The 7,368-nt window shown below is 44.0% G+C and overlaps 1 protein-coding gene and 1 long non-coding RNA gene across 16 annotated transcripts in view; both read left to right on the top strand.

Annotated features, from left to right (window-relative positions):
• The window catches only part of LOC125950266 (disks large 1 tumor suppressor protein), a 29,427-nt gene extending 28,650 nt beyond the window's left edge, over positions 1-777 (top strand). For all 15 annotated transcript variants that reach the window (XM_049678119.1, XM_049678147.1, XM_049678171.1 and 12 more), the window contains one exon: positions 1-777. This exon is cut by the window's left edge and continues 1,432 nt beyond it. The gene's annotated coding sequence lies outside the window, so the exon portion shown is untranslated.
• A 501-nt stretch (positions 778-1,278) lies between these two features.
• Positions 1,279-5,028, top strand: LOC125954619 (uncharacterized). Its single transcript, XR_007469048.1, has 3 exons — positions 1,279-2,320; positions 3,498-3,562; positions 3,633-5,028. It is a non-coding gene; the product is annotated as an uncharacterized LOC125954619 (long non-coding RNA).
• The last annotated feature ends 2,340 nt before the right edge of the window (positions 5,029-7,368 follow it).

Genomic DNA, 7,368 nt, shown 5'->3' with positions numbered 1-7,368 from the left:
TCGAAACGATCTCGTGGTCACAGGCCCTGCAAAATGCATTAATTCGGACACAAAGCATATTGGCACGCGAAAGGATGTTTCAGTCTCTATCTCCAATACCCTTCTTACCCCTTTCGTTCTCTTTATCTTTCTCTCTTTTTCACTAACTATCGATCTATCTGATTCTTTCCCCGTTTCTCTTTGTCAACTGTTTGTTAAAGAGCAGGTACTTCACAACTGGAAGCTATCCAGCAAGTTGAAAACCGTTGCACTACAAATGTATGGCTTAAATGCAATATGTTGGCGACGATGAAATACAGATGCGGTTTATATATATATAGATATGTATGTATGAGAGCAAGTTATTGAACATGAAAATGAACTGCCCACATGCAGTGGGGATGGTATTGAAGAAGGAAGTAGAGCTACTTACTAGCATGGTTGAACAAACACACAATTTAGTATCACTATTGAAGAAAAAACAAATCAACAAATGAAAAATCGCATAACAGAGCGCCCCACGACCGCGCCAGGAGTCGATCGTGCACGTTGCGACTGTTCCTTGTCACTGCGTGCGTGTGGTAGCTTATTGGCTAGAAATAAATGAAATAGGACTTAGCCAGCGCTAGCACGTAGAGGAGTGAGGGTATAGGCGGGTTACGGAAGAATGGAAATGGGATTGGATTCGTTGTGCCGTTATTGTGGTGGACAGGGAATGCAAGCCGGATACCGACCAAGCCAGAGAACCGTGTATCGTATAGCGGATGAATAAAATTGGCATGATTCACACAAGCACATGGAAGCATATGGATTTTCTTTTCATGCATTCTATAAATCATAATAAATTCAAACTGGACATATAGTTATCGTTAGATTGATGAACAGTTTGCGTATCGGCAGCTCATGAGCAGCAGTCAATGCTCTAACTGTCGCGCATTTCAAATTCTCCTTTTTGAGTTCATGATTCTTGTTCTGATGATGATGACCGCCCTATGACCCTTTTTATTTAATTTCTCCCATACAGTATGCTTCATATTCACCGACTGTAAAATGCATTGCGCGATCACACACGATATTTCCAGCTGCAGAACATGCGAGAAATCCCAACCATAAAACTAGCTTGGGAATGCTCGCGTATACCCAAAACAGGCACGATCACGTGCAACTCAGCATCCAGCTCATACATATACGGACATGTTCGTGTGTTTTATGTGCACCAACACACTCAAATACCAAGCGATTCTACCAGCACCGATCGGAGATGAACGATGATTCACTCTTCATTTGGCTCTCGGAAGGATCAGTTCTACGTGCACAAACAGTCCATTTCCAGTGTGAAATTGAGTGTAAAAAGTGAAAAGACCGGTTTCGTTCACCAAGCTGTATGTTGTGTGATTTGTAGCGGTTTACAGTTCTTTGATTATTCTAAAACTAAGAAGTGTACATCCCATTACTCCACAGTCTAGTGCGACGCAAACAAGAACTGAAAAAGTTGAAACTCCCCACCAGTGCGTAGTACTAAATCGTTAGAATCATACATTTGTGAGACGAGACGCGAAGTTTGTTTCAATATTTTACAAAAGAGCCTCTTCTGTTCGAGTAAGTGCCGAGCATACGTTCATCCAATTGCACAAGTTTTGTCCCGGAAAAAAAAATGCAGCACAACGAGGAGAAGACGGTTGATTTTCAGGCATGCTGGGATACATTGGACGACCTAGAGCATAGAAGTGCTAGAGAAAGAAAATGCACAATTGCTGCTGCAGACCATGGCACACGTGGTGCAGCCAGGGCAGTTCCTGACTTTTTCAAACTCCCAGGCCCGATCGTGTCTCTTTCGGTGTTTGATGGAAATGGGAAACAGATGTGTGCGTGGTTGGTTAATGGCTGCCGCTCGCACACTTGACTATTGCAGCTGCACCGCAACGAAAGAAGAAATAGATTTTTACGAGCAGACGATCATACATAAGATCCAGGGTAGTGCTGGAGATATTATTTGTGGTTGTGGAATCCCAACAAAGCTACCAGAAGTAGCTGACATTTTAAGATCCAGCTACGGAGGCTAAATACGACATGGCCACCTACCTTATTAAACTGTCGTCCATTAGGATCCAAAACTCAATCCATGTCTACAATCGAAGAGTGCAATTCATCCTGGAAATACTGAAGAACTTCGCCAGGCCAAACCCCCTATACGCTCAACACTGGGTCATCCTTTATCCTCTATACGCTATCAACCCTATAAGCCATCAACCAAAACCCCCTGTTCGCTATCAACCTTTATCTAGACATGTAAAGTCTAGCGGTATTTTTGAACAGTTTCGATAAGTCATATTTCGATCTGGTAAAGGCAGCAAAATCGACCGACCTGGAATGTGCATGCGCTTTAATTTGTAGGCTCCACAACGCTTAATCTATATCCGAACAGATGAAAACAAAAAGATTGGCAAAATCCAATACTAGTAAGCGCGCTAATTAACAGTAACAATAAGTCGTATGCTAATCCTTAGCGTTGGTTGGTATTAGTTACCAACACAATTTTCAGCCTAACTACCACGCACTCAAGCTACCGAAACTGTTACGAAACTACAAGCGATCATCCGGTATTCAAATAATGTATATTTATTATTTAAATATTGGTCTAAATATCTAACGAAAAGACTATCCGATCGATACATCATCCCTACTTTCTGGCATTTATGGCTCAAACTTCTACCTGCCCCAGCCGTTGCCGCAAAACCTGTTTGCAGATGGATTGACGATCTGCCAACCTTGGAAAAGACATAACAATTGCTTCTTCGTTGATCGCCCCTTTTCAGCTTCTTACATTTCTTGCCAGTTCATGATTTCTCCCATCTCGTAAGCATATTGCCGCCGGTATTAGGTGCTTATGCTTTTGCTCTCGACTGGCTGGCACGTGGTGGAAGGACCAAAAGTAGCAAACGAAGAGTTTTTTTTCGTGTGTGCACGAACAGTGATCTCATTTCTCTTGCTCACTGGAATTTGCAGTGGTTGTCGCGTCTTGTTGGCTCAGCGCAATCGGCTATTTTGATTGCGTTTGCGTTTGGGATGGTTTCCGACGACAGCCGATCGGTATTCGCGTCGCTCGGGCGCAAGGAAAGTGGAACATTTTCTAGTATGTGCCCTTCGGATGAATAATAGTTAGGTCATCTACAGAATAAGGGACAGCGCGCCCATACTTTGCAATAGAGTAAAAGATTTGAGCAAACGCAAAGCAACGAGAGGAGCGCAGTAATCTTTGTCAATGTTTTTTTTTTGTGGGAATACGGATGACGTTCGTTTATTGTTTTAAATCATTTTGTAATTACACATTCTCATTAGTAGGGTTCTCAGGGATAGCTGATATTGCTTTAACCTCGTAAACAGAACATTAATGCCTAGAATTGTTACTTTTGTGCGTTGTAGCGTGGTGCGGGCGTAGCTTTCCTACAACCGAAAAGACCGTGAAGTGTGAACTAATTCTGCGCTCTGCGCGTCTCTACTCTGTGCCCTCGTTTCAGTTTCGGCTTATTGTGTTCCTGTATCGTCTAGAAAACGTATATCGTATCGTATCGTAACGACCATGGTTAGTATGAGTTCCGTTCCGGTTGTTTAGATGGCGCACCCAACACTAATGCTCTTTGTTTATATTACAGACACCAACACCACAGAACAGCTCCAAACAAGTGGATGGCGACAAACCGATGGAAAAAAAAGCAATAAAAAATCCAACCATCAGCGGCAAGACGAAGGACACTCATAAGCGCAGCAGCGCCACAACGCCTCAGGCGATTCAACAGGGAACAGCAGTGAACACAGGGGAACCGATGGGAACAACCGAACGCAATGAGCCACCAACACTAGCGGAAGCAGCAGCAGCAGTAGTAGCGGCAACCGGATACGGCCGCAGACATCGCGAAATAGATGCACCAACACGGAAGATGATAAGACAACTAACTCGTCAATGTCGTCGGATGAGCGTCGACGGCCGCGGGTCCGCGGTTGGGCAAAAGGATGAAAAGAAAAGCTCGAAGTAGTTGCAGAAATATTTTATCCATTTCCATCCATCCAAATTTTAAATCTCAAAAAAAAAAGACAAACGGAAACGTGGTGATAATTGAAGTATTGTGGTAACAATCAAAAAATTTTTTTTGAATTGATCATTGATTGGTGCAAAAAATTAAGTAACCATCTTAATGCGACAAAATTCCTTATATTATTAATTACGTTGCGCTGTTAGAAGAACAGATTAATGTTTGATTTTGATTCAAAACGCATTCCGAGGCTGCATCACTCTACGCAGAACCGAGTTATTTTCTAGTGAGAGTGCTTCGACACTGCTGTGCGATTATCTGGAAACAGGAATACCGTAAACGGATAGTAACGAACTGTTCTGCGCGGACCTTCCGTCTGGTTCGTGCGATTCACTATTCCCTCTGTTTGTGGAAATGGAAAAAGAGGGAATTATTATTGTCTATTTATTTATTATTTTTGGTTTATTCACATCCGTTTGCTGAAAAGACTGCTTCGAAGTTTGTTACTTAAAATTGATACAAAGGAGAGCTACACGCCAAAGGAAAAACCACGATAGCACGAAGATACAATATGCGGAAGCGGGGAAAAACGCACATGGCCAGGGAGCCGAAACCACAAGATTTTTTTTTTCCAATAAGCGATTCAGATTCGCATATATAACTAACACATTAATAACCAACACTAACACCCATATAATAATCGAAAAAAGAGAGCTACCCGCAGCCTCTCAACATCGTAAGCGGAAGCGAGAAAATTTTAAAGCGAAGGACATTTTTCGTTCCCTCCAAAAGTCAAGTTCGAGCATTAATATCGCATCGTCAGTGTCCACCCACCCAGGAGGCATCATTCCAGCATCAATACTTGTGTACGGATTCTGCATCCATCGAGCTAGCTTGGTGCCAGCGATCCAGCTTCAGATTTCTGTTTCAGTATTTCGCTTCTGAGAGTTCTTCTTACTACTAATAATATACTAACCACAGCTTACTAGCAATGCGTATTGAATAAACGCAAATTCATGCCAATATCACGCAAACCGCAAGTGTTCATGTTCATGTTCATGCTCTTGAAATGGCAATGTCATCAGATGTGTTTGGTGCCGAGGTGGGTAACGCCGTATATTTACCACAGCATATGATGTCCTTCGCAGCAGTTCCTCAACTGGCCGGTGTTGTTTACAAGCGTCCTGGCATCGCCCAGCGCAATTCCTAGCAGTCGCTGGCATGGCTCATGCAATCGGGGCGCGCGCCCAAGGATCGCGGGCGTTTGGAAGCGAATAAATCAGACAATAAACAAACACAAACAGACGCCAGAAGTAATTTTTTACAGGAGGAATGTGTTTGGATTGATTTATTTTCGCAGCGATTTTTTTTATAACGGTTATAAAACATTTCATAATCTTAACAACGTCTTTAATTTTTTTTAGTTCAAGTTTGCTCCTCTTCTCCACCACTCCCCGCACGCACTCACTCGCACGCCGTTCTTCCTTTCTTTCTTTCTTTCTTCTTTCTTTTTTTTTTTTTGTTCGTCAGCGTGTCCATACTTTACTTAATGCGGATTGCTGTCTAATATTTCTGGCGTACTTGCTTTATCGTACTGGTTAGTTCATTTCACTCGTTTTTTTTTTTGTCCTCCGGTAAAACCAAGACACCCATTTTCCTTTGCCCTTTTTCCTCCCTTTCCCTTCCTCCCGTTCTTCCGTCTTCCTCTCGTTTTCTCCTTCATCTCTCTCTCTCTCTCTCATTCCGCGTTCCTGCACTTGCTTCCTCGCTTCTCTATTTTCACCGTTTTCTATTTTCAACTTTTTGTCGCTTCTCGTTTTTACTCACATATTATGCACCATTGCAACTCCAACCCACCAGGACTCCCGGCTTCTGTTCTGCTTCGTCTTCTTTACATCTGTGCTTTCTCTCTCATTCTCATTCTCGCCCTCCTTTCCCTCCTTCTCTTGTTTCTTCTCTTTCGCACTATTGAAACTAAGTTATTTCTGCGCTAGCCACTGATCCCAGACTAGGTCACCAGCTACCAACAAGCCTTTCACAAGCAGATCAGCTCCACGGATCCCCTGCAACACCCCCCCATTGTTTTGGCCACTCATTTGGCCCTGATCCGGGGGGAGAGTGGGGTAGGGGAGGATTTATGCCGGGTTCGTGCGCTCGTAGAACCTCTTCTTAAACGCGGGTGTACTACCGGGTGTGTACAACTTCGGCGCAGCGAGCCGCTGCCCTGGCCTTTATTTTCGCCCGCGTTCTTCCACCCTCACCCCTAGAGCGTTGGCGCCGTTAGATTTCGGAGTTGAATTTGGAAAAAAAGAGAGAAGAAAGGTGTCGGTGTTTTTGGTTCGCCCCGGGTTGGTTTGATGGGCCTATGGATGGTATGGGTGGTTGGGGGGAGGGGGAAGGGAGGGATGGAGGTGGGGTTTAGAAGGGCCAATATCAAAGGCAAATATCGTCCAGCGCGAATCCAACAACGCTTGGCGCAAGTAGCTTGATTGTACCGCGCGCGCGCTGGAAACGCTCCTTCGCGGCTTTTGGAGGTGTTTGAATTTGAGAACCCCTCCCCACTGCCGCCTCCCTCCCGTCCCTCGGACACCCCTTTCCTGAGCGCCAGCGGCCAAAAACCTACGCGAACGCTCTATGTGTAGTCGTATTCTGCAAGTACACCATCCTAGCAGCAGTGTTTTCCAGCCTAGGTTGGGGATAGCGAAAAGGGTTCCTACGCCTACGTCTCGTTAGCATCTGCTGCTGGTCTTCTGTTTCGTTTTCTGTTTCTCCCTTTTCTTCTCCTTCTCCTACAACTTCTTGTTCTTCTGTTTATACTAGTGCGTTCATATGTATGTGTGCGTGTGTGTATTTGTTTGTGTGTGGCTTTTTTGTCTCTTTTACATATCTTTGCTCCACAGCAAGATGCTTTTGGGATGTTAATTGATGGATTGTTGGATAGCTTTTTTTTGGGTTTTTTGTTCATTGGTTCGATTGCTAGCGATCTTACTACTAATGACTCACTACTTGCACTGAGTGCAAACACACACTCACACACACACACATACACACGCACACGCACACAAACATACACACACGCACACACTTACTCTCACACACACAGACACACACACACACACACACACACACAAACACACAAGCACATACACACACCTACATACAAACATGCAAGCTATACTTCCTTTTCTCTCTCTCGCTCTCTCTCGGTCTCTCTCTCTCTCTCTCTCTCTCTTTCTTACTCTTTCTCCTGTTTATTTTTTATTCTGCGGAGCGAATGCATCCCTTTCTGGCACCTAGTGTAACCTTTAGAATTTGAATGTTATATAAGTTTATTGTATTGTGGTTTGCTCGCGTGTGT

Source organism: Anopheles darlingi, chromosome X, assembly GCF_943734745.1.
Source record: "Anopheles darlingi chromosome X, idAnoDarlMG_H_01, whole genome shotgun sequence".
Classification (NCBI taxonomy): Eukaryota; Metazoa; Arthropoda; class Insecta; order Diptera; family Culicidae; genus Anopheles; species Anopheles darlingi.
This window is presented reverse-complemented; position numbering and strand designations above follow the sequence as displayed.